The sequence below is a fragment of the Tinamus guttatus genome, unplaced genomic scaffold (assembly GCF_059628265.1).
Source record: "Tinamus guttatus ecotype Peru unplaced genomic scaffold, ASM5962826v1 Tinamus_guttatus_pri_ptg001465l, whole genome shotgun sequence".
In the NCBI taxonomy this organism is placed as follows: domain Eukaryota; kingdom Metazoa; phylum Chordata; class Aves; order Tinamiformes; family Tinamidae; genus Tinamus; species Tinamus guttatus.
The window spans coordinates 1-13,533 of record NW_028289999.1 but is presented as its reverse complement, the minus strand read 5'-3'; positions in this window follow the sequence as shown (position 1 = coordinate 13,533).

The window sequence follows — 13,533 nt, the reverse complement described above, 5'->3', positions numbered from 1 at the left end:
CGTGTCCCCATTGTCCCCAATGTCCCTAATGTCCCCAATATCCCCAATGTCCCTAGTGTCCCTTAAGCCCCCAGTGTTCCCTGTGTCCCTAATGTCCCCAGTGTCCTCAGTGTCCCCCATGTCCCCAATGTCCCCCCTGTCCCTAATGTCCTCAATGTCCCCCAGTGCCCCCCACGTCCCCAACGTCCCCCATGTCTTCAGTGTCCCTCATGTCCCCCCATGTCCCCATTGTCCCCACTGTCCCCGGTGCTCCTGGTGTCTCCCCGTCCCCATTGTCCCCATTGTCCCTGGTGTCCCCCATGTGCCCCATGTCCCCATTGTCCCTGATGTCCATGTCCTCAGTGTCTCCAATGTCCCCAATGTGCCTAGTGTCCCTTAAGTCCCCAGTGTCCCCAGTATCGCCCATGTTCCCAGTGTCCCCGGTGTCACCAGTGTCCCCAGTGTCCCCCTTGTCCCCATTGTCCCTGTGTCCCCGCTGTCCCCATTGTCCCCATTGTCCCCGTTGTCCCCATTGTCCCCAGTGTCCCCACTGTCCCTGTGTCCCCACTGTCCCCATTGTCCCTGCTGTCCCCGTTGTCCCCATGTCCCCCCATTGTCCCCATTATCCCCATGTCCCCCCATCGTCCCCATGTCCCATGTCCCCTCATTGTCCCCATGTCCCTGTTGTCCCCATGTCCCCCCATTGTCCCCATTGTCCCCGTTGTCCCCATTGTCCCCATGTCCCCCCGTTGTCCCCATTGTCCCCGTTGTCCCCATGTCCCTGTTGTCCCCATTGTCCCCATATCCCCCCATTGTCCCCATTGTCCCCATGTCCCTGTTGTCCCCATTGTCCCCATTGTCCCCATTGTCCCCATGTCCCCCCATTGTCCCCATTGTCCCCGTTGTCCCCATGTCCCTGTTGTCCCCATTGTCCCCATTGTCCCCATGTCCCCCCATTGTCCCCATTGTCCCCATGTCCCTGTTGTCCCCATTGTCCCATTGTCCCCATTGTCCCCATGTCCCCCCATTGTCCCCATTGTCCCCATGTCCCTGTTGTCCCCATTGTCCCCATTGTCCCCATGTCCCCCCATTGTCCCCATTGTCCCCGTTGTCCCCATGTCCCTGTTGTCCCCATTGTCCCCATTGTCCCCATGTCCCCCCATTGTCCCCATGTCCCTGTTGTCCCCATTGTCCCCATTGTCCCCATGTCCCCCTTTGTCCCCATGTCCCCCCATTGTCCCCATTGTCCCCTTGTCCCCATGTCCCCCCATGTCCCCATTGTCCCCATTGTCCCCATTGTCCCCGTGTCCCCCCATGTCCCCATTGTCCCCATTGTCCCTATGTCTCTGTTGTCCCCATTGTCCCCATGTCCCCCCATTGTCCCCATTGTCCCCATTGTCCCCACCTTTCCTCGCCAGCCGCTCGACCTTCCTGGCCTCGATCCTGTCGCACTTCCGGTACCTGGGGGAGGGCGGAGGAGTCAGGGAGCCCCCGATTCCCGGAATTCCCAAATCCTGGAATTCCCTATTCCCGGAATTCCCTATTCCCGGAATTACCCAGTCCCGGGATTCCCCAGTCCCTGAATTCCCGATATTCCCAGAATTCCCGGCTTTCACGCACATGCAGCACCACCACCCCCATTCGCGAGATTCCCCATTCCCAGAATTCCTAGAATCCCCGGAATTCCCGGGATCCATGTACATGCAACCCTGCTGCCCCCATTCCCAGTACTCCCGGTATTCCCAGCTCCCACTCACACACAGCCCTGCCGCCCCCATTCCCAACATTCCCGATACTCCTGATATTCCCATGCACACACAGCCCTGCTGCCCTGTTCCCAGTATTCCCGGCATTCCTGGTATCCCGGTATTCCCGGCATTCCCAGAATTCCCAGTATTCCCGGCATTCCCATGCACACGCAGCCCTGCCGCCCCCGTTCCCGGTATTCCCGACATTCCCGGTATTCCCGACATTCCCAGCATTCCCGGCGTTCCCACGCACATGCAGCCCTGCCGCCCCCATTCCCGGTATTCCCGGCATTCCCGATATTCCCAGAATTCCCGACATTCCCAACATTCCTGCTATTCCCACGCACACGCAGCCCTGCCGCCCCCATTCCCGGTATTCCCGGTATTCCCGGTATTCCCGGCATTCCCAGCATTCCCACGCACACGCAGCCCTGCCGCCCCCATTCCCGACATTCCCGACATTCCCGGTATTCCTGACATTCCCGACATTCCCGGCGTTCCCACGCACACGCAGCCCTGCCGCCCCCATTCCCGGAATTCCCGACATTCCCGGTATTCCCGGTATTTCCAACATTCCCGGCATTCCCGACATTCCCGGTATTCCCGACATTCCCAACATTCCCGGCATTCCCACGCACACGCAGCCCTGCCGCCCCCGTTCCCGGTATTCCCGACATTCCCGGTATTCCCGGCATTCCCAGCGTTCCCACGCACACGCAGCCCTGCCGCCCCCATTCCCGGTATTTCCAATGTTCCCGATGTTCCCGACATTCCCGGTATTCCCGGCATTCCCGGCGTTCCCACGCACACGCAGCACTGCTTCTTGGTGTTGGGGCCGCCGAACTTGGGCTTGTCCCGGCAGTTGGCGCAGGCGGCGCAATCCCGCGGGATGCGGCAGCCCCGGCAGCGCCCGCACCGGGAACGCCGGTTCCGCTGCCGCCCGGAGCCGGAGCCGGAGCCGGAGCCGGAGCCGAGCCCGGGGCTCCACTCGCTCCCGGAGCCGCTGCCGGTTCCGGTCCCGCTCCCGGGGCCGGTCCCGCTTCCAGGTCCGGATTCGCTCCCGGTTCCGTTCCCGGTTCCGGATCCGCTCCCGGTTCCATTCCCGGTTCCGTTCCCGGTTCCGGTTCCGTTCCCGGTTCCGGATCCGCTCCCGGTTCCGCTCCCGGTTCCGGGTGTCGGCGGTGGCACCTGTGGGGGGGAGGGGGGGACATTGGGGACATCTGGGGACCCCCCCCGGACCCCCCCCCCGGCACCCATGGGTGCCCCCTATAGGGACCCTGTCCCCTCCCATAGGGTCTCCTGCCCCCCATAGGATCCCCCTATAGGATCCCCCCATAGGGTCCCCCGTTCCCCATAGGGTCGCCCCCATAAGACTCCCTCTATAGGGCTCCCTCTATAGGGCCCCCCCATAGGGTCCCCCCTCCCATAGGGCCCCTCCCATACGGTCCCTTCCCATATGGTCCCCCCATAGGTCTCCCCCATAAGGTCCTCCCCATAGAGCTCCCCATAGGGTTCCCTCCCCATAGGGTCCCCCCTTAGGCCCCCCCTCCCCATAGGTCCCCCCCATAGGGTCCCCTCCCCATAGGATCCCCCCTCCCCATAGGTCCCCCCATAGGGTCCCTCCCATAGGGTCCCCTCCCCATAGGGTCCCCTCCTCATAGGATCCCCCCTCCCCATAGGTCCCCCCATAGGGTCCCCTGCCCATAGGTCCCCCCCATAGATCAACCCCCTCCCCATAGGTCCCCCCCATAGGGTCTCCCCCCTAGAGTCCCCTCCCCATAGGCCCCCCCCTCCCCATAGAGTCCCTTCCTCATAGGGCTTCTTCCTATAGGTCCCCCCATAGGGTCCCCCCCATAGGGTCTCCCCCATAGGATCCCCCCTCCCCATAGGTCCCCCATAGGGTCTCCCCCATAGTGTGCCCTCCCCATAGAGTCCCCGCCCCATAGGGTCTCCCCCCATAGGGTCCCCCCTCCCCATATGTCCCCCATAGGGTCCCCTCCCCATAGGGTCTCCCCCCATAGGGTCCCCCCTCCCCATATGTCCCCCATAGGGTCCCCCCTCCCCATAGGGTCTCCCCCCATAGGGTCCCTTCCCCATATGTCCCCCATAGGGTCCCCCCTCCCCATAGGTCCCCCATAGGGTCCCCCCTCCCCATAGGGTCTCCCCCCATAGGGTCCCCCCTCCCCATAGGGTCTCCCCCCATAGGGTCCCCTCCCCATATGTCCCCCATAGGATCCCCCCTCCCCATATGTCCCCCATAGGGTCCCCCCTCCCCATAGGGTCTCCCCCCATAGGGTCCCCTCCCCATATGTCCCCCATAGGGTCCCCCCTCCCCATATGTCCCCCATAGGGTCCCCTCCCCATAGGTCCCCCATAGGGTCCCCTCCCCATATGTCCCCCATAGGGTCCCCCCTCCCCATAGGGTCTCCCCCCATAGGGTCCCCTCCCCATATGTCCCCCATAGGGTCCCCCCTCCCCATATGTCCCCCATAGGGTCCCCTCCCCATAGGTCCCCCATAGGGTCCCCCCTCCCCATATGTCCCCCATAGGGTCCCCTCCCCATAGGTCCCCCATAGGGTCCCCCCTCCCCATACGTCCCCCATAGGGTCCCCCCTCCCCATATGTCCCCCATAGGGTCCCCTCCCCATATGTCCCCCATAGGGTCCCCCCTCCCCATAGGGTCTCCCCCCATAGGGTCCCCTCCCCATATGTCCCCCCATAGGGTCCCCCCTCCCCATATGTCCCCCATAGGGTCCCCTCCCCATATGTCCCCCATAGGGTCCCCCCTCCCCATATGTCCCCCATAGGGTCCCCCCTCCCCATAGGGTCTCCCCCCATAGGGTCCCCTCCCCATATGTCCCCCATAGGGTCCCCCCTCCCCATATGTCCCCCATAGGGTCCCCTCCCCATAGGTCCCCCATAGGGTCCCCCCTCCCCATATGTCCCCCATAGGGTCCCCTCCCCATAGGTCCCCCATAGGGTCCCCCCTCCCCATACGTCCCCCATAGGGTCCCCCCTCCCCATATGTCCCCCATAGGGTCCCCTCCCCATATGTCCCCCATAGGGTCCCCCCTCCCCATAGGGTCTCCCCCCATAGGGTCCCCTCCCCATATGTCCCCCATAGGGTCCCCCCTCCCCATATGTCCCCCATAGGGTCCCCTCCCCATATGTCCCCCATAGGGTCCCCGCGCTCACCCCGCGCTGCTGCCACCGGTCGATGTCCCCCAGCTGGGCCCGCGCGCGGCTCAGCAGGCTGTAGACGCGGGCCAGCCCCGTGACGTCACCGGCGGCGTCACCCGCGGCGTCACCCGCGGCGTCACCGTCACCGGCCTCCGCCTGGGCCTTGGCGTCGACGCTGGGGACGCCCGCGGGGACGGTGGTGGCACCGAGGATGACACTGGGGACATCCCCGTTGACATTGGGGACACCCCCGTTGACATTGGGGACACCCCCGTTGAAGTTGGGGACACCCCCGTTGACGTTGGGGACACCCATGTTGACGTAAGTGACATCCCTGTTGACAACGAGGACATCCCTGTTGACATTGGGGACATCCACGTTGACATCGTTGACATCCATGTTGACATCGCAAACGCCTCCCTTGACATTGGGGACATCCGTGTTGACATGGGGGACACCCATGTTGATGCCATTGACATCCCTGTTGACATTGGGGACATTCCAGTTGACATTGGGGACATCCCTGTTGACATTGGGGACATCCCAGTTGACATGGGGGACGTCCATGTTGACATCAGTGACATCCCCGTTGACATTGGCGCCATCCCTGTTGACATTGGGGACATCCCTGTTGACACTGGGGACATCCACGATACCACGGACACCCATGTTGACATTGCTGACGTCCCAGTTGACATGGGGGACACCCCTGTTGACACTGGGGACACCCATGTTGACGTTGGTGACATCCACATTGACATTGGGGACACCCCTGTTGACATTGGTGACATCCGCGTTGACATTGGTGACATCCCTGTTGACCTCGGTGACGTCCATGTTGATGTCAGCGGCACCTGCGTTGACACTGGTGACATCCAGGCTGATGGTGGCACCCACGTTGACCTTGGTGGCACCTAGATTGGCCTCGGGGACACCCATGTTGACATTGGGGACACCAAAGTTGACATGGGGGACACCCCTGTTGACATCAATGACACCGAAGTTGACATTGGTGGCACCTACGTTGGCGTTGGGGACACCCATGTTGAAGCCAGTGACATCACGGTTGACATTGGGGACATTGATGTTGACGCTGGGGTCACCCTTGATGACATTGGTGGCACTTAGATTGACATAGAGGACACCCGTGTTGACATCAGTGACTCCAAAGTTGACATTGGGGACATCCATGTTGACGCTGGTGACATCCATGTTAACACCGGTGACATCCACATTGACGTTGGCGACACCCACGTTGACATCGGTGGCCCCGTTGCCTTTGGGAACGTCCCTATTGACGGGGGTGGCACCTACGGTGACAACAGCCGCCCCTGGGTTGACACTGGTGACACCCGCGTTGACGTTGGGGACACCGGGGTGACCGGTGGCACCCACGTTGACGTCACCGATGTCACCAAGGCCCAGGTTGATGTCACCACCGTCGATGGCGACGTCTTGGGTGGCCCCGTGGACGTCCCCGCTGATGTCCCCGGTGCCCAAGGCGACATCAGCGCCGTCCTCGATGACGTCGCCGGTGCCTTTGATGACGTCACCATTGTCCCCAACGGCATCACCTTTGTTCTCGATGCCATCTCTGTCCTTGAAGATGTCACCATAGCGCCCAATGATGTCATTTTCATCCCTGATGATGTCACTTTCACGTTGGGTGTCATCTTTGTCCCTGATGATGTCACCTTTGTCCCCAACACCTTTGTCCTTGACGTCCCCTTTGTCCTCGATGAGGTCACTATTGTCTCCAATGATGTCATCTTTGTCCCTGATGTTATTTTCATGCCTGATGACGTCACCTTTGCCCCTGACGTCACCGTTGTCCCCGACGACGTCCCCTTTGTCCTTGATGACATCACCGTTGTCCCCAATGACGTGCCCTTTGTCCCCGCCGACGTCCCCTTCGTCCTCGATGACGTCACGGGCGAAGGGGGGCAGGGCCAGGTGGTTGGCCGGGCCCGGGGGGCGCCGGGGCCGCTCGGTGGCCCCGGTGGTGGCCCCGTTGGTGGCCCCGTTGTTGGTGGCCCCGGTGGTGGCCCCGGGGCGGCCGCGCAGGGACTCGTAGAGCCGCAGATGGGCCGCGCTGGCCCGGAAGCGGGCGGCCCGCAGCAGCGGCCGGGGGGTGGCCCGCGTCACCGCGCTGTCCCCGAGTGTCACCGCGTTGTCCCCACGTGTCACCGCGTTGTCCCCACGTGTCACCGCGACCCCCTCGGGGGCCTCTCTGGAGGTCGAGGTGGCCCTGGGCGTCCTCGCGTTGTCTCCAAGTGTCACCGCGTTGTCTCCGAGCGTCCGAGTGTTGGCCCTGAGCGTCACCGCGTTGTCCCCGAATGTCCCTACGGTGTCCCCAGGTGTCACCGCGACCTCCTTGGAGGTGTCTCTGGAGGTTGAGGTGGCCCTGGGCGTCCTTAGGTTGTCCTCAAGTGTCACTGCGTTGTCCCCATGTGTCACCATGACCCCCTTGGTGGCATCTCTGCAGGTTGAGGTGGCCCTGAGCGTCCTTAGGTTGTCCTTGAGTGTCACTGTGTTGTCCCCATGTGTCACCATGGCCCCCTTGGGGGCCTCTCCAGAGGCTGAGGTGGCCCTGGGTGTCCTCATGTTGTCCCCACGTGTCACCATGTTGTCCCCAAGTGTCTCTACGGTGTCCCCAGGTGTCACCATGACCCCCTTGGTGGCATCTCTGCAGGTTGAGGTGGCCCTGAGCGTCCTTAGGTTGTCCTTGAGCGTCATCGCGTTGTCCCCAAGTGTCACCGTGACCTCCTTGGGGGCCTCTCTGGAGGTTGAGGTGGCCCTGGGCATCCTCACATTGTCCCCGAGTGTCACCGTGTTGTCCCCAAATGTCCCTACGGTGTCCCCGGGTGTCACCGTGACCTCCTTGGAGATGTCTCTGCAGGTTGAGATGGCCCTGAGGGTCCTTAAATTGTCCTTGAGTGTCACCACGTTGTCCCCAAGTGCCACCGTGACCCCCTTGAGAGCGTATCTGGAGATTGAGGTGGCCCTGGGTGTCCTCGTGTTGTCCCCGAGTGTCACCGCGTTGTCCCCGAGTGTCACCACGGCGTCCCCAAGGGCCACCGTGACCCCCTTGAGGGCGCCTCTGGACATTGAGGTGGCCCTGGGTGTCCTCGTGTTGTCCCCACATGTCACCACGTTGTCCCCGAGCGTCCTCACACTGTCCTCGAGTGTCACCGTGTTGTCCCCAGGTGTCACCGTGACTCCCTTGGAGGCGTCTCTGGAGGTTGAGGTGGCCCTGGGCGTCCTTAGGTTGTCCTTGAGTGTCACCACGTTGTCCCCACGTGTCACTGCATTGTCCCCGAGTGTCACCATGACCCCCTTGAGGGTGTCTCTGGGGTTTGAGGTGGCCCCAAGTGTCCTCACATTGTCCCCAAGTGTCACCGTGACCTCCTTGGGGATGTCTCTGGAGACTGAGGTGGCTCTGGGCGTCCTTAGGTTGTCCTTGAGTGTCACCACGTTGTCCCCACGTGTCACCGTGTCGTCTCCACGTGTCACCGTGTTGTCCCCGAGTGTCCTCGCGTTGTCCCCGAGTGTCACCGCGTTGTCCCCGAGTGTCACCGTGACTCCCTTGGAGGTGTCTCTGGAGGTTGAGGTGGCTCTGGGCATCCTTAGGTTGTCCCCGAGTGTCCTCGCGTTGTCCCCACGTGTCACCGCGTTGTCCCCAAGCGTCTTCACGTTGTCCCCGAGTGTCACCGCGTTGTCCCCGAGCGTCCCCCGGGTGTCACCCGCGGGGACCCGCGACGTCCACCGGAAAGTGGCCGCGCGCAGGATGGAGCGACGGGGCCCGGGGGCCACCGGGGCCACCGGGGCCACCTCGGTCCCCATCCCGGCCCCTTCGTCCCCAATCCCGGGCGATTCCGCCCCGTTCCTCCGGGATCCGTCGCCTTGCGGCAGCCTCCGCTCCTCCTTTTGGGGCAACTTCAGCAGGTTTTGGTAAACTCGAGCGTTCCGGGCCGCTTCCTGCTCCAGGCCCGCGCCGTTTTGGGGGAATTTCCCCCGAATTCCCAACATTTCCTCCCGGAGCGTCGAAATCAGCAGTTTCTGGGACAGTCTCTCCCCGTTCAGGGCCGTTTTTTCCTCTTTTTGCAGCAGTTCCCCAATCCCGGGCAGTTTCTCCCCGTTTTCGGGGTTCCCGGCGCCGTTTCGGGGCGGCTCCTGCTCCTTTTTCCCGGTTTTTCCCCTCGTTTTCCCGCTCGGCGGCTCCCAATCCCGGCTCCGGCTCCGGCGCGCTCTTTGCCCGTTTCCGGGCGCTTTCGCCCCGTTCCGCGGCTCCTTCCCGCCCGGCTCCTCCGCGTCCCGCCGGGATCCGGCCCCTTTCCGCCGGGATCCGGCCCCTTTCCGGGTTATCCCGGTGTCCCCGGCCCCTTCCGGCAGGAAGCGCCGGGGGGGCCGGATGGGCCGGGCCGGGCGGCTGCTCCCGCGGGGGGGGGCGGGAGGAGGGGGCGGGGCCCGGGGGGGCCGCCCGCGCCGGGGGGCGGGGCCGTCCCCCGAGGGGGGCGGGGCCTCCCTGCTGGCCCCGCCCCCGCGCCGCCGCCCCCGCCGCCGCCCCCCCCGCCAGGGGCGGCCCCGTTTGCTGAGGGGGGCGGCGACGTCGCTGATGATGTCACCGCTGACGTCACCGCCGGCGCCGCTGACGTCACCGCTGATGTCGCTGCTGACGTCACTGCCGGGGGCGGGGCGGGCACCTGGCGGGGAGATGATGTCACTGGGGCCCCGGTGTCCGGGAAGGCCCCGTTATCCCGGGATGGCTCCGTTATCCCGGAAGTTCCCGCTATCCCGGGAAGACCCGTTATCCCGGGATGGCTCCGTTATCCCGGGATGGCCCCATTATCCCGGAAGACCCCGTTATCCCGGTAGGCCCCGTTATCCCGGTAGGCCCCGTTATCCCGGGAATCTCCCGCTATCCCGGAAGGCCCCATTATCCCGGGATGGCTCCGTTATCCCAGAAGGCCCCGTTATCCCGGGAATCTCCCGCTATCCCGGAAGGCCCCGTTACCCTGGAAGGCCCCGTTATCCCGGGAAGGCCCCGTTATCCCGGAAGCCCCGTTATCCCGGAAGTTCCCGTTATCCCGGGAATCTCCCGCTATCCCGGAAGGCCCCGTTATCCCGGTAGGCCCCGTTATCCCGGGATGGCTCCATTATCCCGGAAGGCCCCGTTATCCCGGTAGGCCCCGTTATCCCGGGAATCTCCTGTTATCGCAGGAAGGCCCCGTTATCCCGGGATGGCCCCGTTATCCCGGGATGGCTCCGTTATCCCGGAAGGCCCCGTTATCCCGGGAATCTCCCGCTATCCCAGTAGGCCCCGTTATCCCGGGATGGCCCCGTTATCCCGGTAGGCCCCGTTATCCCGGAAGTTCCCGTTATCCCGGGAATCTCCCGCTATCCCGGAAGGCCCCGTTATCCCGGTAGGCCCCGTTATCCCGGAAGTTCCCGTTATCCCGGGAATCTCCCGTTATCCCGGGGGTCTCTCACCTCGTGCCGAGCGCCGGCCCCGGCGGGGGGGGGGCCCGGGCGCTTCCAGCTCCTCCGGCCGGAACCCCCGGAATTCCTCCTGGGAAAGGGGGGGAGGAGGGGGCAGCGTTAGCTCCGCCCACAAGCGGCCCCACCCTCCGCGAGCCCCGCCCCCACCCCCCGCGGCCCCTTTAGCCCCGCCCCCGGCAGCCTTAGCCCCGCCCCTTCTGCCAGGCCCCGCCCCAACCCCGTGACACGGGGGGCTCCCCCCCACGTGACCCCCCCAGGCCCCGCCCCCCGCAACCCCCCGGGGCCCCTCCCTCCGCGCTCCCCCCCCCTCGCCCCACGTGACCCCGCCGGGCCCCGCCCCCGCCGGCGCCACGTGACCCCCGCGCTCACCGCGCCCCCCCCGCGCGCTCCCAGCAGTCTGCGCAGGCGCCGCAGCCCCCCGGCCAGGCCCAGCAGCGCCCGCAGCGCCGCGTCCGCCCCGCCCGGCGCCGCTTCCGGCGGCGGCGCCACCAGCGGCATCCGCGCCCGCCCCCCGCTTCCGCTTCCGGCGGCGCGGGGCGGCCGCGCCGGGAAGCGCCCGCGCACCGGGGCCGCCGCCGCCGCCGCCATCTTCAAACGCTGCGGGGCGGCGCCGCGCGGGGCACGCTGGGAGGGGCGGGGCGGCGCGCGCGGCGAGCGGACTACAGCTCCCGGCGGGCTGCGCGCGCGCGCGCGCGGGCTACGGCGGCCGCGAGGGGCCGCGGGGCGGCCTGGATGAGGCGGCCGCGGGGCACGACGGGAGCCGTAGGCCGCGGGGGGTGACGGGAGGTGTAGGCACTATGGGGGGGTGACGCGGGGCACGATGGGAGCTGTAGGCGGCGCCGGGAGGATCCCCGTTCCCGGTGGGCTGTGCGCGCGCTACGGCGGCCCGCGAGGATACCCGGGGGGGCCGCGCCGCGGGGCACGATGGGATACAAGGAATTGGGGGGGTAATGGCGGCTGCCGCGGGGCGTGCTGGGATATATGGGAGGGGGAGGGGCACGCGGGGGCGGGGCTAAGGGGCGAGGCCCACAGGGACGCATAGGGACCTATAGGGAACCCATAGGGACCCATAGGGAACCCATAGGAAACCCATAAGGAACTACATGGAACCATAGGGAACACCTAGCGACCTATAGGGACCTATAGGGAACCCATAAGGACCCATAGGGAACTACATGGAACCATAGGGAACACCTAGCAACCTATAGGGACCTATAGGGAACCCATAAGGACCCATAGGGAACCCATAGGGACCTATAGTGACCCATAGGGACCTATAGGGACCTATAGGGAACCCATAGGGACCCAAAGGGACCTATACAGAACCCATAGGGAACCACACGGAACCATAGGAAACCCATAGGGACCTATAGTGACCCACAGGGAACCAAAGGGACCTATAGGGAACCTGTAGGGACCCATAGGGAACCATAGGGACCCACAGCAACCTACAGTGACACATAGGGAACTCATAGCGACGCATAGGCACCTATAGGGAACCCACAGGGACCCATAGGGACCTATAGGGAACCCCTAGCAACCTATAGAGACCTATAGGGACCCATAGGGACCTATAGTGACCCATAGGGAACCCATAGGGACCCAAAGGGACCTATACAGAACCCATAGGGAACCCATAGCAACCTATAGGGACCTATAGGGAACCCATAGGGACCCAAAGGGACCTATACAGAACCCATAGGGAACCACATGGAACCATAGGGAACCCATAGGGACCTACAGTGACCCATAGGGAACCAAAGAGACCTATAGGGAACCTGTAGGGACCTATAGGGAACCATAGGGACTCACAGCAAGCTATAGTGGTCCATAGGGAACCCATAGCGACCCAAAAGGACCTATAGGGAAGCCATAGGGATATCTTAACAACCCACAGGAATCCATACAGACCTGTATGGACCTATAGGGACCCACAGGGACCCATAGGACTGCATGCCCAACCTCATCCCCTAGGGGCCCTATAGGGACCCTCCCACTCCCTATAAGGACCCTATAGAGAAGCCACGACCCCTCCTTGCCCCTCTGGGACCCTATAGGGAGCCCATATAGGAACCCTATAGGGAACCCCCCTCGGAACGGCGGGTGTTGGTGGAGAGGGCCCAGAATCAGCGCCCCACCCACGGCATGCTAATGAGATGCTAATGAGATGCTAATGAGGCCACGCCCAGCCGTGTTTCCGGCCCTTCCCGCGTTTTGGGGCTCCAAAGCCGATTCCAAGGGCGGAGTTTGGGGTTCCGGGTTCCCCTTGGATCCCCCTTTGCTCCCGGATTCTCCCACTCCCGGGCTCTGATTCCTATGGATTGGCCGGCGCCCAATTCCGCTTTTCCCACGGATGCACCGATAAACGGGATGTCCATGGGCTGCCCGTGCCCGGGATGGTTTTTCCCGCCTCGCCAAGGGGGAATATTCCAAGCGGGAATTCCATTATGGGCAGCGCGGGAGCACCGGGAGCCGCGCGACCTCCGCGCATGCGCGGGGACGGGGACCGGGGGGGGGGGGCCTGAGCGCTCCGCGCATGCGCCCTGCAGAGCTGGGCGGGAGGGGGGGCCTGAGCGCTCCGCGCATGCGCCCTGCCGAGCTGCGCGGGAGGGGGGGCTGAGCTCTCCGCGCATGCGTCCTGCCGAGCTGCGCGGGAGGGGGGGCTGAGCTCTCCGCGCATGCGTCCTGCCGAGCTGCGCGGGAGAGGGGGGGCGCCTGGGCGCTCCGCGCATGCGTCCCGCCGAGGTGCGCGGGAGGGGAGGGCTGAGCGGCCGCGCATGCGCCCTGCCGAACTGAAGGGGGGGGGGGTTCAGCGCTCCGCGCATGCGCCTTGCAGAATTGCGCCGGGGGGGTGGCCGAGCGCTCTGCGCATGCGCCGTGCCTAGCTGCGCGGAGGGGGGGGGGCTGCGCGCTCCGCGCATGCGCTCTGGGGGGGGCCCTTTGGTGGGGGGGACAGTGTTTCCCAGGATCCCGGTTCCGTTTCCCGGGATCTGGCACCGGGCCAGGGGGGTCACGAGTGTTTTCCAGGGCCCCGGATCCGTTTTCCAGGATCCCGGCCCCATTCCAGGTCTCATTTCTTCGCCCGAATTCCCATTACACCTGTTCCCATTCCCGGGATTTCCCACTA